At 37.6% G+C, this 16797-nt stretch overlaps 1 long non-coding RNA gene and 1 pseudogene across 1 annotated transcript; both read left to right on the top strand.

Annotated features, from left to right (window-relative positions):
* Nucleotides 1-3032: 3032 nt before the first annotated feature.
* On the top strand, nucleotides 3033-16556 carry LOC150064521 (uncharacterized). Its single transcript, XR_016535164.1, has 3 exons — nucleotides 3033-3466; nucleotides 15627-15814; nucleotides 16414-16556. It is a non-coding gene; the product is annotated as an uncharacterized LOC150064521 (long non-coding RNA).
* Nucleotides 4669-5203, top strand: LOC150064522 (small ribosomal subunit protein uS12 pseudogene; annotated as a pseudogene).
* Nucleotides 16557-16797: the final 241 nt, after the last annotated feature.

The raw sequence follows: 16797 nt of genomic DNA, 5'->3' as shown, positions 1-16797 counted from the left end.
AGGAGTGCCCTTTTACAGCTGCCTTTGAAGAGCTTCTTTTATCATCCTGTACCTTTTATCATCCTGTACCTTATGAATCCTGTAACTGGCCTACCTTACCTTATCTCTACATGTTAATGTCAACCCAGCCACTGTGCCTCACAGTCCTTGTAAAGTCTAAGTATTCCTTTCTTGAGTAAGTTCACCCAAGTACAAACTTGTAGATTGAGTAAGGAATGGTTGGGGAAATTATCCCAGTAAACACTTGCCCTAGTATTCTATCATGGCTTCCTCCTAGGGATTCGATAACCCATTTTGTTAGCAGGTTCTGGATTTTAAATGAGGTTATATTTGTGCTCTAAGCAAGAGATTCTGATCTCAGCACCTTGATCATCAGCCTCCAAGATTTCATTCTTCAATGGTTTCATTTGGTTAAATGGATCTTTAAAATATCTCTGCATGTCTTTTTCTACCAGGATGCAATATCTAATTCATCGTGTTTACAGAAAAATTTAAACAAAGTAAAGCATACCCATTGACGTTAAAGTAAGTATCAGATTGCTATGCATGACTTCTTGGCCTCTACTGGTTCATTGCTTCATCACCATCATAGATGCTTGAGAGCCCTGATCTCTAACATCTTCTTCTGATTGGCAGAGGACAGTCACAATAAGCTAACTTCCTAGCAATGCTTGTGAGGTTGTCCTCATAACTTTTGATAAAATGGCTATGAGTAGTGCACCCTTAGAGACTTTTTAAGGAATTTATTTCCTGGGAGCATTTTCAAAACTGTAGAAATAGCATATATATTAAAATATACCCACAGCCTTCAATAATCTTTATTCTTTCCTCTATCATCTTCCAGTTCAATACAAGCATTGTATTTTTCTGTGTTGGTCATCCCTCGAAAAGTCAACTTAGCAGTGAGCTTACCATAACTATCTGAAATCTTGTACTAAGAAAATACTCTTAGTGAATAATTTCCTCATTATGAAGACTTATGTTTTCCTCCTCTGACCAATCATCTTTCAACTCTATGTCCAAGGGCTTCTTGCTTTCCCCTTTCAAAGGATGATATGATATTTACATTCCCAGTGTTCAGATTTGATTTTCATTTAGCTCCATGTACCAGTAATGTGGCTTTGGGCTATTTAAAATTCCTCAGTGATCAGTTTCCTTGTATGGAATAGGAATAATCAATTAGAAACTATCAGTAATAATCATTAGTATTAATACAATAACAAAAAATCACACAATCAATACTTAAAAAAGATGTTGGATGCTAGCATTGTTACTGTCAGATGTTAGAGACAGTTTATCTAAATGTGGTCTTGTCAAAAGTGTGATACTATTATTCTGAGGTGCCATTGGATATTATAACTACTTATAGAAAGTAATAGAAAATAAGCTCTGCATTAACAGCTCCGGTCCAACAACACCAGGATAATTATTTTAAAACTTTAAAGCTGATATTTATTATTTGTAATACATGACTTTCAGATAGTGGCTCAATTATAGCAAATATTGGCTTTTAGTGTCTATACTGTCTTTGTAGTCAACTGTCATCATGGTGGAAAATGTCACACTTGAGAAACTTCTGTGAGCTCTCAAGATGCTTTTACCCTTGAATATAAGGCTGTGACAGATAAACCGTCTGTCTTTTATTTCATAAGAAGCTGACCTTTCCCACACAACAGGCCCTTCTTGTTGAGTGTTTTTGAAGATCAGACAGAAGTTAGGCAAGGCAGTTCTGTCAGGAAAAGGAATGTATGGACTGCATAAAAATTATAGAATCCTAGAAGAAAGAAGTTCAAGAAAAGATGCATGCACCTCTTCACATCATAAGAACACATCATGGCTATAAGTAGGATTTAATGACGCATCAGAGACATAAGAAAAGGAAATAGGATAAGGCACACCAAGGCATATCTTAGAGTCACTCCAAAAAGAACCTTTCCTGGCTAGATGTAAAGGCACAAGGCCTATATTGCTGAGATGTAGTTTAGATAAAAGGGTGCAAAAGAGAGTAAAGTGTTTTAGTGTTTCTCAGGGAAGGATGATAATAGGATATTTATAAAAGAAACCTGACATCTTCCCAGATTTATTCAGAAAACAGATTATTATGTTGTCTACACTAGGCTTCCCAGATTTATTCAGAAAACAGATTATTATGTTGTCTACACTAGGCTTCCCTGACAGCTTTCTAACTGAGAGATAAGCATCAGTTCATTCAGCAAATATTTGGAGACCTATGACACACATACACTAATTAAGAGTACCTGGTAATATGTACATAGTTTGGGATGTGAACTCTGTTATTTATCAGATTATGATTTATCTTCCTTCTAATTATACTACTTCACTTATAAAAACATGGTTCAGATTATGGGCTCATAATCAAAATAAAAGGACCTCCAGGATATAGAAACAAAAGCCATGTAATGTGTGATTGTTGTCCTTAATGTACTATGTTATCTCTCATCTCTTTTGCTGTTCCTTGGTTATCTCATATTGTTACAGTATTTTACCTTTATCTGATATATTGTATATATGTTTATTTGGTTATTTGAAATCGGATAGGGAAGGGGGAAAAACAAGATGAAGGGTGGGGGTAGGGGGAGGAAAATTTGGACCAAAATATGAGAAAGGATATCAATGTTTGTGAAGTAATGTACCTTCTATCTGGTGAATATAATGTAACCCTTCTATTAATTACAATAAAAATAAATGAAAAAACTAATAGTGTAATAAGTATTATAGCTCAGCAATGGCTGCTTTTATATCTGAGAATAAAGAGTGACAGATTTGTTATATGCAAAAGAAAAACTGTGAATGAAAATTAGGAATAAAACTTTGAGAAACAAAAGTTGAAATTTTGCAAGGGTGGAGGGAGGGAAATGGGGACCAAGACATGAGAAAGAGTATCAATGTTTGTGGAGTAATGCATGTTCTATTTGGTTAATATAATGTAACCCTTCCAATAATTGCAATAAAAATATATGAACAAAAACTTGAAATTTTATTTTTAAATTTTTGCTTTGTTTTAGGTGGAGCAGAAGAAGAATATTATTAGAACTAACCAGAGAAGACTGCCAAAATTTGGAATGTCTTGTTATATAAAGAGTCAGAGTAACTGGGCATATGTGTACAGTCCCAGCACTTGAGAATTGGAGGCAGGACAATATCAACATCTAAGCCAGCTTGGGCACTGTATACTGTGACTTTGACATAGAAATTAATAAATAAACAAATAAGTCAATATATAAACAAACACAAGGAATTACAATTAAAAGCAGCAGAGTACATGTTTACAAGAGTATATGCACAAGTTGCTTTCTAAAATTAATATTCTGAAATATAATTTTCTTTTGTTCTATTAATTATCAAATATGGATAAAGTACTTGTTTCCCAAACTTCTGTGAGTGAAGTCAAAGATCTGAGAAGTGGCGAGAGAGAGACCTTACACTGATGCTGAAGACACCCAAAGTGAGCCAAAAAGCTAACTAACATCTTACAACCCAGCCTGGATGTGGTTTGTGGCTTTTAATGGCACTTCGGAAAAAGAAGTTGAGACTTGCTTCTCACCCTGGGCTCCCTGCCAGGCTGCAAAGTGCAGTTGCACATTATCACTGTATGGGCATAAATCAAGAAGTTGCTCCCTGTGACTAGCCTATGATGGGATGCAACCAGACCTTGGTGGTTCTCTGACTCTGGAGCTGCTCATGGTCCAGCCTGAGAGTGTGCTGGGCAACAACACTGGCTATCACTGGGGTAAACAATGTTTATGAATGGACTCCAAAGCTCTGTATCCACTGGAGTCTGTGCAGGGCCTTCCTGTCTTCATCTCCATAGTTTAGAGAAGGTGGAAGACTAGTTTGAAATAGTATCATGAGATGGAAGACTCCTTGGCAGGCCTTCTTCTTATCTTGCTGTTCCCCTCTGATCAAAAGGTTAAGAACGAGCCTCCAGTGAAATGGAGACTGAACAGGAATCTTTTTTCTCATCCTTAGATTAAATTTTGGCACATATACATATATATGTCAGATATATATTTATACTTTAATAGCCCATCTTGTGGTCTAGGTGCTAGGTTTGTAGAACAGGGATATTGGACATGCCTAGCGTATTCATGGTTCCAGTAGTATAAGAAGACAAAGTTGTTACTTGGCATAATTTCAAATCGGGTGTGATGGAGGCACCTTTATAACCCAGTTTTTTCAAGGTAGTGTTCCTAGGGTGTAGTTTGAAGCCAGACTGAGCTGCATAACAACTTTAAGGCCAACCTGAGCTGCGTAACTCAACTTTCAAATTTTTAAATTTAATTTTATTGTCAAGATGATATATACAGGGATTACAGTTGCATATGTGAGGTAATGAGTACATTCCTTGTTGAACATTTTTACCCCCTCCCTATTTTTTCTCCCATTTTCCCAACCATTAACTCCCCCCCACACACATGAGTTGTAAGGTTCATTTCCAACATACTATCTTGTATCACTGTTGTGTTGGTTCATTCTTTTACTTTTGCCTAACCATTTTGTGGTTCCCTTTCCCTTTCCCAAATCAGATAAATGTATACACAAGACATAGGGTATCAAAATCAAATACAGTGACAACAGGGGATAAAGCAAAAGGGAAAAATGAAACAGGAAAGAAATCACTTCACACAGTACATTAAAAACAACAACAGGGTTCCTTTCTGGACAGCTTAGCCCTTTCGCTCAGGCCCGTGGCTCCAGCAGGATGGGCAAGTGTCCTGGTCTCCATACTGCCAGGAAGCTCCGCAGTCACCGATGTGATCAGAAGCGGCATGACAAACAATACAAGAAAGCCCATTTGGGCACAGTCCTGAAGGCTAACCGTTTGGGGGCGCCTCCCATGCAAAGGGAATTGTTCTAGAAAAAGTAGAAGTTGAAGCCTAGCAGCCAAATTCTGCTTCAGCAAGTGTGTCCGGGTGAAGCTGATAGAGAATGGCAAGAATACCACAGCTTTCGTACTCAATGATGGTTGCTTGAATTTTATTGATGACGTTCTGATTGCTGGATTTGGCCAACAAGGTTATGCTGGGGGTGACATTCCTGGAGTCTGCTTTAAGGTCGTTAAAGTAGCCAGTGTGTCTCTTTTGGCCCTATACAAATGCGAGAAGGAAAGACCAAGATGCTAAATTTTAATGATAAAAACACAATAGTAATAAATTTTCATAGTTCCCCCCAAAAGAAAAAAACAACGAAGAAAAACCTCTTGTTTCCATATCTTTGAATTCATTTCAATTAGCATCATCATATATGGTCATATGTACATCGCTACTGAATTATTGTGAGCCTTGGAGTATCCTAGATATATACTAATTATTATAAGTAAAGGAAACCATGGAGCCTATGTTTCTTCGGGTCTGGCTTACTCACTTAATATGATTTTCTTCCAAGTCTTTTTATTTCCTTACAAATATGATAATGCCGTTCTTTCTGATGGAAGCATAGAATTACTTTGTGTGTTATGTGTGTGTGTGTGTGTGTGTGTGTGTGTGTGTATCACAAGGAAAGACTGACTGTGATCAAATAATAATTGTTACTCTAGTTCCAGCATTATGAGGATGAGTAGGGGGATCATGAGTTCAAGCCCAGACTGGGTTATGTAGTCAAATCTTGTTTACAGAAAAACAAAGTTTTAAAGACAACTTCTACAAAATTATATTTTAAAATGTAGTATGACTCTTTTTACTACTGGCTATTTCTCTTCTTCAAAGTTAAATAGAATAAAGGACTCATGGTTTCGTTAATGTATTTATTTACTCAACAAGTAACATTGAGTACATTTTCTTCATCATAGGCATTGATGGGGGCTAGAAATTGTGCCTGATTTGAAACAAGGCACATGCTCCTCAGAATTCTATAAGTAATTTTCCCAATAAGATTATTTATTCACAAAATGTTGTTGGAGGTCTGTGATATCACAAGCATCATTTTAGTCACTGAAGTTGCACTAACAAAAGGAAAGTCTCTGAGTTCATGGCCCATGTAATCAAATAATGAAATACTGTGTAGTAGATGTGATCACAAAAATGGTAAGATTGAAGCAGAGTAGGGAAATGAGATGACAAATGAGATTTTACTTTAGAATGACCAGGCAAAGAAAGTGACCTAGCTAAAGTCATGAAACAGACGTGCCATCTTCCCGGAATCATAAGAATAGAATCTTGACTGTTGTCGGTGCCAAGCTCAAGGAATCTTTTCTGACGAGACATGCTGTACTTTGAATGTCTTCTCCAAACCACATATTGAAATTGAGTTGTCACTTGGATGGAACTGGAAGGGAGTAACCTTATGGGCAATGAATTCAGGATTAAAATCTGGGCCAGGCTTGACTTCTTACTTGTGGTGATGAGTTGGACTTAAGTCTTACAAAATTTTCTAGTGGTGCTGTCTTCCTACTGTGAAGGATTACAGATGTGAGCCACTAGCCTCTGGCTGAATATGTTCTTTTGCTTTCCCTCACTTTTCTCTCATATACATTTTCTCTTACCATAACATTATGGTAAGATGGCACAAAGGTCCTTTCCAGATGACTGCACTTTAACACCGAACTTCCCAGCCCCCATGAGAAACACAATACTTTCCAAGTTACCAGTGCTATTATATTCCTTATAGCAGTAGCAAAGACAATTAGTATTGTTGTTTGAGTTTTTCAGGTTTTCCATTTGAGCAATGGATTCAACTGCAGTGCAATGCACTTCTCAATACTTTGGCTGAAGTAATGAATGTAACTTCTGCTAGAGAAAGAAATACTAATGTTAATCAAAGTCCAACTGGCCCTGGCTAACATTCAGGTCTAAACTGAGGCAGGATGAGGCTGGGCAATTTCTACAGAGGACAGCTAGGTTTTTTGTTTTGCTTTGTTTTGTTTTTAGAATTTCTTGTCTCTAAACAGAGTCTGAATGTGATTATCTCAGTCTTGTGAATGAAAACTGTGAGACAAGAAAATGTCAAGATAGCAATGGAACAAGATAATGGGTGTAAAATGACAGAAAACAGGAAACCTCATCCTGATAGATTTCAAAGTAATCAGAGTCAATTAAGCCTGGAAAAGGCAATTTAAGTTATAGCTAAGAATTGATGAAATGATTAGTTTTCTGGGTTAGAATCTCTGGAATTACTGGTCAATATCATGCCCAATTAGCAGATTAAGACTAAAGAGCAGATACAGTGACTTCATGTAATAGAAAACAGGTTTTTTAATACTAATTTTCAGGTAGGAGACTACCTCAATTTGTATAATCCTCACCTTTACTATAAACCAAGGAAAAACATCTGAATAAAATGGACAGTGTTCCACTCTAAATTATCACATTGCTTATATATTTTATAAAAGGAAGTAGATACAATGCATATACATGTTTACTGAAAGCTATTAAATGAATGTAAAAATATAACAGCATTTTTGTAAGATTAAGATCGTATATTTGATAATATATACTAACAAAACTGTTGTCATGCTAGAAACCAGTGACCTTAGCTAGTCAGGAGGCTGAGATCTGAGGATCAAATTTTGAAGCCATCCTTAGCAAGAAAGTCCATAACATTCATTTCCAATATGCTACTCAGATTAAGTTGGAATTGACACTATGGCTCAAGTTGTAGCTAGCCTTGGGCACAAAGAGGCTCAGGCACAGTGCCCAGGTCCTGAATTCAAGACCCAGGACAAGCAAAATAATTAAAAATAAAATAAACAAAATATTTCTCTTGGCAGCAAAGCAGATCATCACATAGGAGACCACTGGTAGGGATGACTGCATTTATTGTAAGAGTTCTCAAAACAGTTTGTGATTTTTATCAATATTTGGATTGCTGGAATGTTTTGTTTGTTATCCAATGCAATGAGAAAATTGAGTAGTATTAATTGAATTTAATTAATTGGAAATTAATTAATAATTAAATTAAGAAATGGGCCTCAATCTTGTCAGATATTTCTCTAGTTGCTTTTTATTTTCTAATATTGTTCTGCAAAGGACCATATGCCTTATGCTTTTGTAACTTTTTTTAAAATTTTTTTATTGTAATTAGTAAAAGGGTTACATGATATTTGCCAGATAGAAGGTGCATTAATTCACATACATTGATACCCTTTCACATGTCTTGGTACCCATTTCCCTCCCCCCCACACCCCCCACCCGTCTTGGTTTTCCCCCCTCCCCTATCAAATTTCAAATATCCAAATACAAATAAATTCAATATTTCAGATAACAAAGTGAGATAGTATACCAATATGAGATAACCAAGGGACAGCAAAGGAGATGAGAGACAACATAGTACATTAAAGACAACAATCATTCATTATATGGATTTTGTTTCAATATCCTGGAGGTCCTTTCAATTAGCTTCACATTATATGGCCTTATGTATCAAGATTTTGCTCTATTGCAAATCTCTGCTAGTAGAGCCCAAGGTTTCTACTGATTATGACGAATGAGGGAAACCATTGAGCCTAAGTTCCTTTGAGTCTGGCTTACTTCACTTAATATGATTTTTTCTAAGTCTTTCCATTTCCTAACAAATGGGGCAATGTCATTCTTTCTGACAGCAGCATAGAATTCCATTGTGTACAAATACCACAACTTGTTGATCCACTCATCAACTGAGGCACATCTAGGTTGGTTCCATATCTTTGCTATGGTGAATAGTGCTGCAATGAACATTGTTGTGCTAGTGGGTTTAGTATGTCCTTGTTTCTGGATGGTTGGGTAAATGCCAAGTAGTGGAATTTCTGGGTCATAGGGGAGTTCTATGTTTAGCCTTTTGAAGCACTGCCACACTGCTTTCCATAGTGGTTGAACGAGTTTGCACTCCCACCAACAGTATAGTAGTGATCCCTCCTGGCCACATCCCCTCCAGCATCTGTTGTCATTCGTTTTCCTGATCCTGGCCATTCTAACTGGAGTGAGGTGGAATCTTAGAGTTGTTTTGATTTGCATTTCTTTTATGACCAGAGATATTGAGCATTTCTTCATGTGTCTATAGGCCATTTTTGTTTCTTCTTCAGAGAAGACTCTCTTTAAGTCTTTGGCCCATTTTTTAATGGGATGGTTGTTACTTTGGAGGTTAGTTTTGGAGTGATTCAATTTTTTGAGTTGTTGATATATTTTGGATATGAGGCCTTTGTCCGTTGTTTGGTTGGTGAAGATCTTCTCCCACTCTGTAGGCTTCCTGATTAGTTTACTAGCTATGTCCTTTGCGATACAAAAGCTCTGCAGTTTAATGCAGTCCCACTTATCCAGCCTTTCTCTGATTTGTTGTGATTCTTGGTCCTTATTAAGAAAGTTTCAACCTGTGCCAAGGAGGCCTAGTGAATCTCCTATTCCTTCCTGTAAACTTTTCAGTGTGTCAGCTTTTACCTCGAGGTCTTTGATCCATTTGGAGTTAATTCTAGTGCAAGGTGACAACGAAGGATCCAGCTTTAGTTTTCTGCAGGTGCTTAACCAGTTCTGCCAGCACAACTTGTTGAAGAGGCTGTCTTTCTTCCATTCTATTTTTTTGGCTCCCTTGTCAAAGATTAGGTGGCCATAGGTCTGTGGTTTAATATCTGGGTCCTCAGTTCTATTCCATTGGTCTTCAGGCCTGTTCCTGTGCCAGTACCAAGCTGTTTTGAGAATTATAGCTCTGTAATGGAGTCTAAAGTTTGCAATTGAAATTCCTCCAGCGCTGTTCTTTCTGCTAAGAATTGTTTTTGCTATACGGGGTCTTTTATTATTCCATATGAAATTTTGGATTGCCTCTTCTATTTCTTTAAAGAATGACATTGGGATGTTGATGGGTATTGCATTGAATTTGTAGATAGCTCTTGGCAAGATTGTCATTTTCACAATGTTGATTCTTCCAATCCAGGAGCATGGGAGGTTTTTCCATTTCCTTAGTTCTGCTTTAATTTCCTTTTTTAGGGTTTTAACGTTTTCGTCAAAAAGGTCCTTTACATTCTTAGTTAAGCTAATTACTAGGTACTTTATTTTCTTTGAGGCTATTGTGAAAGGAGTTTCTTTCCTGATTGTTGCCTCGTTCCTCTCACTGTTGGCATAAAGGAAGGCAGTTGATTTTTGAGGGTTGATTTTATAGCCTGCTACTCTTCCAAAGCTTTGAATCAGCTCAAGGAGCTTGGGAGTAGAGTCTATAGGATTCTTTAAATACAGAATCATGTCATCTGCAAAGAGGGATAGTTTTATTTCCTCTTTCCCTACTTGGATCCCCTTTATGCTTGCTTCTTGCCTTATTGCAGTGGCTAGGAATTCTAGTACTATGTTAAAGAGTAGTGGAGAGAGTGGGCATCCTTGTCTCGTTCCTGATTTTAGAGGGAATGGCTTTAGATTTTCACCATTAAGTGTAATACTAGCAGTAGGTTTCTCATACACAGCCTTTATTACATTGAGGAATGTTCCATGGATTCCTAGTTTCTCCAGAGCTTTTAACATAAAGGGGTGTTGGATCTTGTCAAATGCCTTTTCCGCGTCTATTGAGAGAATCATGTGATTTTTGTCCTTGCTCCTGTTGATGTGTTGAATTATATTACTTGATTTGCGTATGTTGAACCAGCTTTGCCTCCCCGTGATGAATCCAGTTTGATCATAGTGTATAATTTTTTTGATGAGTTGTTGTAGACGGTTGGCCAGTATTTGTTGAGAAGTTTTGCATCGATGTTCATCAAAGATATAGGTCTATAGTTCTCTTTCTTTGATGAATCTCTGTCTGGTTTGGGGATGAGAGTTATACTGGCTTCATAGAATGAGTTTGGTAAGGAACCTTCATTTTCAATTTCGTTGAAGAGCTTGAGGAGTATTGGTGTGAGCTCTGCTTGAAGACCTTATAGAATTCAGCTGTGAATCCATCTGGCCCTGGGCTTTTCTTAGGTGGAAGTTCTCTAATTGCCATTTCTATTTCAGAGCTTGAAATAGGCCTGTTGAGTTGGCTTAGTTCTTCTTGGTTCAGTGTGGGTATGTTAATATTGGCTAGGAATTCATCCATTTCATCTAGATTCTCAAATTTGTTGGCATAAAGGTTTGAGAAGTATTCCCTCATGATATTCTGGATCTTGGTAATTTCTGTCATGATATTACCATTTTCATCTGCGATTTTGTTTATTTTGATATGCTCTCTTCTTTTTTTGGTAAGATTTGCTAAGGGCTTGTCAATTTTGTTAATTCTTTCAAAGAACCAACTCCTTGTTTTGTTGATTCTTTCTATAGTTGTTTTGGATTCCAAATCATTTAATTCTGCTTTGATTTTAATAATTTGCTTTCTTCTACTGGGATTAGGGTTGGTTTGTTGCTCTTTTTCCAGGATCTTTTTTGGTTTCTATTGATCCAGTTCAGATTACGATGTGGCAGTGAGATGTTCTTTTCTGGTCAGGTCTGTTTGGGGTTCTAAAAGCTTCTTGTATCTGGATAGGTCTGCCCTTCTGGATATTTGGGAAATTCTCTGAGATGATTTCCTGAAGTATATTTCCAATACCATTGACCTCTGTCTCCACACCCTCCTCAATACCAATTAGCCTTAAATTAGGCTTCCTAATTGTATCTTGGACCTCCTGAAGCACTCTCTCATTTTTCCTAGATTTGGATTGACTCATTTTCTGTTCTTTCTCTATAATAACTAAATTATCTTCAGCCCCGGAAATTCTCTCCTCTGCATTGTCTAACCTGCTATCACAGCTATCTACTTTATTTTTCATCTCCCTTGCTACTAATTGCTCATTTTTGATGCCTTGCATCTCTTCTTTTAGATCATGTATGGATTTCTTTAGCTCCTTGATTTCCATTTGAGTGGTTAACTCAATAGCTTTATTTTCTTTGAACATTTGCTGGAGTTCGGTCACCTTTTTATTTGTGGATTCTATGAATTCATCCATCTTTTTTTGAAAAACCTTTATTATGGCCTCCTTTATGGCTTCTTCTTTTTCACTTATCACCTTGTTTATGGTTTCCTTTTGTTCAGCTATGGCTTCCTCCCTGATCTCTTTCTTTATATTTTCACATTTTTCATTAATGATGTTTATCAATTGCATTTGTGTAGCACTTGGAAGACTCTCCTCTAGGTTTGCCAGTGACTGTTCCATTGGCTGTTTACATTGGGTGGGGGAGGTGGGGGATGTTGTTTCTTGATTTGACCTTTTTCTTGAGTTTCTTGTTCTGCCCATTTGAAAATGGGAGCAAGATTAATACTAAACACGATTATAGTTTTTCAGATATAACCAACCTAGACCTCTGTAGCTGGCAGACTCTAGATGTTCACAAGTTTTGATTGGTGTTATCCCTCTTTCTTTTTGTGCAGTTACCGACTAGTCTACTAATTCACTGATAAGCGATTTATATCCAAAACAATAAGCCTCTCAATCCAATCTCTATTGTCTTTAAGTCCCTCTGAGCCTAGAGAATAATTAAACACCTAGATATACAGTGTTGCTCAACAGCCATCAAGTGTAGATCCATGCAGTATAAGGGTTAAAAGAGGAGCAGAGGTCCAGAGATAGAAAAATAGAATGAGAGAGGTCAGGGGGTAAGTAGGCAGCGTATTTGAGTACAAAGTTTGGAAAGTATTAAAATAAACCTTATGTGTTGCTGCGCGACTAGTTCTTAGCCCAACCAGTGGCCATGGGATGGATCTGCGAGCTTCCTTCTGAGCGCAGTTGGCGGACGTTTTCCTGTGCTGCTTCCAGGGGGGGCCCCAAGCCAAGGGTCTGGGGATTGAAAGTTTCAGGAGCTCTCAGCAGGACCAGCAGGAGACCCCTCTGTTCCCAGGGGATGGGGCCCAGCTGGGGACGTGGGCTCCAAGGGCGGAGCCTCGCCTTTTTGGTTCTCAGAAGGGGAGCTTGGCTGCTGGTTGGCCCTTCAGATCCCTGCTGTGTTTCCACTGCTTTGTCAGAGTCTGTGACTGTGGGGGGGGCCCTCCGTGGTGTCTTGCTCAGGATTCCCAGCTGGAGGATGCCTCGCTCAAGAATTGAGGGGGGGCAGATGCAGGCTCCTATTTACCCGCACCCCCTACCCACTGTTGTAAGGCAGGGTCCCAACGCCCTCCACTCTCCCGATCCAGTGCCCTGGGAGAGGAGCCTGGTGGGCGGGTGGGAGCTGGGACAGCTCCGCCTCCCCTGGTGGGGTGCTGAGTCTTAGGGTCTGCCCGCTTGTCAGTCTCCAGTCAGAGGGCTGGGGGTTGAGCCCATTGGGCGGGTGGGAGTTGGGACAGCCCGCCTCACTTGGTGGAGTGCTGGGTCTTATGGGTAGCCCGCCTGTCAATCTCCAGTCAATGGCCTGAGGGAGGGGGCTGTTGAGGGAAGGGACAGGATTCTAAATTCCTTGCCCCCCTACTCTGGCCAGTCTTTCTCGGGGCGGGGTGCTTCTGACTGCTTGAAAACCACAATATATCAGAGTATTCTGAAAGTAAATGCTTATGCATATCTCTTCACTTAATTTTAGGAAATAGATGCTCTTGTATAAGATTATGATTCATCTTGCTTAATTTAGATCAATCAAGAATTTCTTCTAGAGTCTTATAACATATAATCCCATATCAAATAATCTAAGACACAGAGAAAATGCAAAACTATTTGGAATCAACACAAGCCTACTAACCATATAAAATAATCAATTACCTTTGTTGGAATCCTAGATAATGAAGAATATGTGTTCTTCTGCCATCTGATGGAGACATGTCCCAGTAGATTTTATCATGTCTTATCTGAGAGCTTGAGTAAAATCATTAGCTCACTGATGCTGCAAAGAAAACACATCTCCAGCTGGTGTCAGCAAGGAATGTTTACTTAATGTTTCCCTTCTGCCCTTTGCCTATTTTTAGTTTTTTCAGAATTAAGTCTTTTACCTCAGAGACTGTGCATAATCTCTTCCTCTTTTTTTTCTTTTTTTTTTTTTTTTGAGTGGGTCATGGGGCTTGAACTTGGCCTGGGCACCATCCCTGAGCTTTTTAGCTCAAGGCTACTGCTGTACTCTTGAGCCAAGCCCCACTTCCCATTTTCTGCAGGTTAATTGGAGATAAGAGTCTGAGGTCCTTTTGTGCCTGGGCTCGCTTTGAACCTTTATCCTCAGATCTTAGCCTCCTGGGTAGCTAGGATTACAGGCATGAGCCACTGCACCACACTAGCATAATCTCTTCCTCTATCTTTGTTCCAACCCCAGTATCTTATATCTGGACAGAAATCATGATACAGAAAATCCAACTGGTGATTATTTAGGCCAGGAAATTCTAGGTAGAAGCCACTATGGTAGAAGCATACCAAGAAGCCTCTGTCCAGTCTTGAACAAAAACAACAGCATAAAGACTCTATGGTAGCTCTTTTATAGAAAGAGAGCGACCCAATCCATTTGTTTGCCATGAAACTTGAAAGTGTACTACTTTTAGAAAGAATGTTGGGAAAACAAGTAGTTTTACATTCATTTTAATGATGATTTATTACTTCTCAACAAAACTACAACTAAGAAAAGCAAACTAGAGAAAAGGGATGCCATCAAAGTTAAAACACTGTTGTACAACAAGGAAAATAACAGACTAAAAAGATGAGTTCAAGAATGAGCAAAAATATATGCAAATGATCTATCTTACAAGATATCTTCATGTGAAATGTATAAAGAACTCACATAATTGGAGAACAAAAGTACATCTATTTTTTTAAATGAGCACAAAACTGAATAGACATTTTTAAATAAGATACAAACCAATCAACAGGCATATGTAAACCAGTTAAACATTAGGAATCATCATAGAACATAAGAGTGAGTTATCTGGATATCTATTAGATAGGCTACCAAAAAAGCTTAAGTATTAAATGATCCTCCAGGATATGAAAAAAGAGCTATATAGTGTATGATTGTTGTTCTTAATGTACTATGTTATTTCTTATCTCTTTAGTTGCCCTTGGTTTTTCTTATACTATTACAGTATCTTACCTTGTTATCTGGTATATTGTATATATATATATATATATATATATTTATTTGTTTATTTGAAATAGGAAAGGGAAGGGGGAAAACAGGATGTGAGAAGGGGATGGGGGGAGGCAAATGGGGACACAAATATGAGAAGAGGTAACAATATATGTGAAGCAATGCACCTTCTGTCTGATGAATATAACTGTAACCCTTCTATTAATTACAATTTAAAATTTTAAAGTATTAAATGTTATAAAGTTGTGATGAAAAATGAAACCCACATGGAATTGTTACCATATAAATGGCAGTTTTCACAAAAAGTAAAACTGGAGCTATTACATGCCACAGCAGTCCCACTTCTGGGTATATTCCCCCAAAAGATTGAAGTTAAAATCTCATACTATATCATTGTACTATTCACAAAAGCTTAGTTACAGAAATAACCCAAATGCTCATAGATGGATGAACAGATAAAGGAAATATTGCTTATACACACAATTGGATAGTCATTTGCAAAAGCACATGATCCCAGAAGAAAGTACAAGTGAAATCAATGGGTCATAGAAGGACAAATCTTGATGAGTCTCCCTACTTGAGGAACTGAAAATACTCAAACTCGTAGGAAAAGAAAATAGAACAGTGGTTAGCAGAGCCAAGGGAAGTGGAGGAAAATGGGTATTTGCTGTTCTCATTTCACTTTCAGATTCTTTCCCTTTTTTCTTGATTCAGATGTACATAGAACTATTTTTAGATATATCTGCCAGAACCAGGATCTATATCAGATTCATAAGAGAAATGAAGAAAGTCAGACAAAAAGAAATGAATAACTGAGAAATATCAATGTGACTTTAACTGAATTCTCAAGAACAATGAAGACATGACAGAACCAATAGATTGAATAATTCAAGAATCAACAGGTAAATCACACAGTTCCTCAAATTAAGGAGTATTTTGGTAAATCAGCTAAATATAGAGAAAGCTTATTATTTTTTACAGTGGTTACAGAGTGCTAAATATCAGCCCTGTAAAATGTTTTAAGTATTTCTTTAAAACTCAGGGAACAAATACTTTGATTTTTAAAACTTGTTCTTTCCTATGAATATTTGAATATATTTGAAAAATACAAAGTAATATAAAATTAGTCACAATTTCTGATTCTGGATACATTAAAGAATTCTCCCACATATAAAAGTAAATGAAAATTGTAAGATATTATATCTGATATGTATGCCTAAAGCCAGCAGTTATGAATACTTTGTGGTTACACAGAGACAAAAATAGATAGAAGATAAGTAGACAATAGCTCAATAGCTATGTACATATGACAATAGAAGATGATTCTAAGCAAAATGAGTTCCAAGATATGTAAACAAAATTTTCTTTGTGGTTGTTGTTTTTTATGTACTATGTGAGGTTATTTCTTTTTCTTTTGATTTTCCCCCTATGGTTTATCCCCTTTTGTCACTGTATGTGATTTTGATATTTTGTATATTATATATGTGTTTATTTGAATTAGGGAAGGAAAAGGGAACAACAAAATGGTGAGACTCAGGACAAAGGATGAACCAATGCAACAGTGATACTCACAAGACACTATGCTGGAAATGAACTTCACAGCTTGGGGAGGGGTTGGGAGGCAGGAGGGAAAGAGGGAGAAAAATGTGGGAGAGAGTCATTATGTTCCACAAGAAATGTACTCACTTCCTTACATACGTAACTGCATCCCCTTTGTACATCATGTTGACAATAAAACTAACTTTAAAAAAAGGATAAATAGGACCGGGAGTTTGGCCTAGTGGTTAAAGTGCTTGCCTAGCAGTCACGAAGACCCGGGTTCGATTCCTTGGTACCACATACATAGAAAAAAGCCGGTAGTGGTGCTGAAGCTCAAGTGGTAGAG

The sequence above is a fragment of the Megascapheus bottae genome, chromosome 4 (assembly GCF_031878675.1).
Source record: "Megascapheus bottae isolate mThoBot1 chromosome 4, mThoBot2.hap1, whole genome shotgun sequence".
Classification (NCBI taxonomy): domain Eukaryota; kingdom Metazoa; phylum Chordata; class Mammalia; order Rodentia; family Geomyidae; genus Megascapheus; species Megascapheus bottae.
Note: the sequence above shows the minus strand (reverse complement) of the source record. Positions and strands in the feature narration are given on the sequence as shown.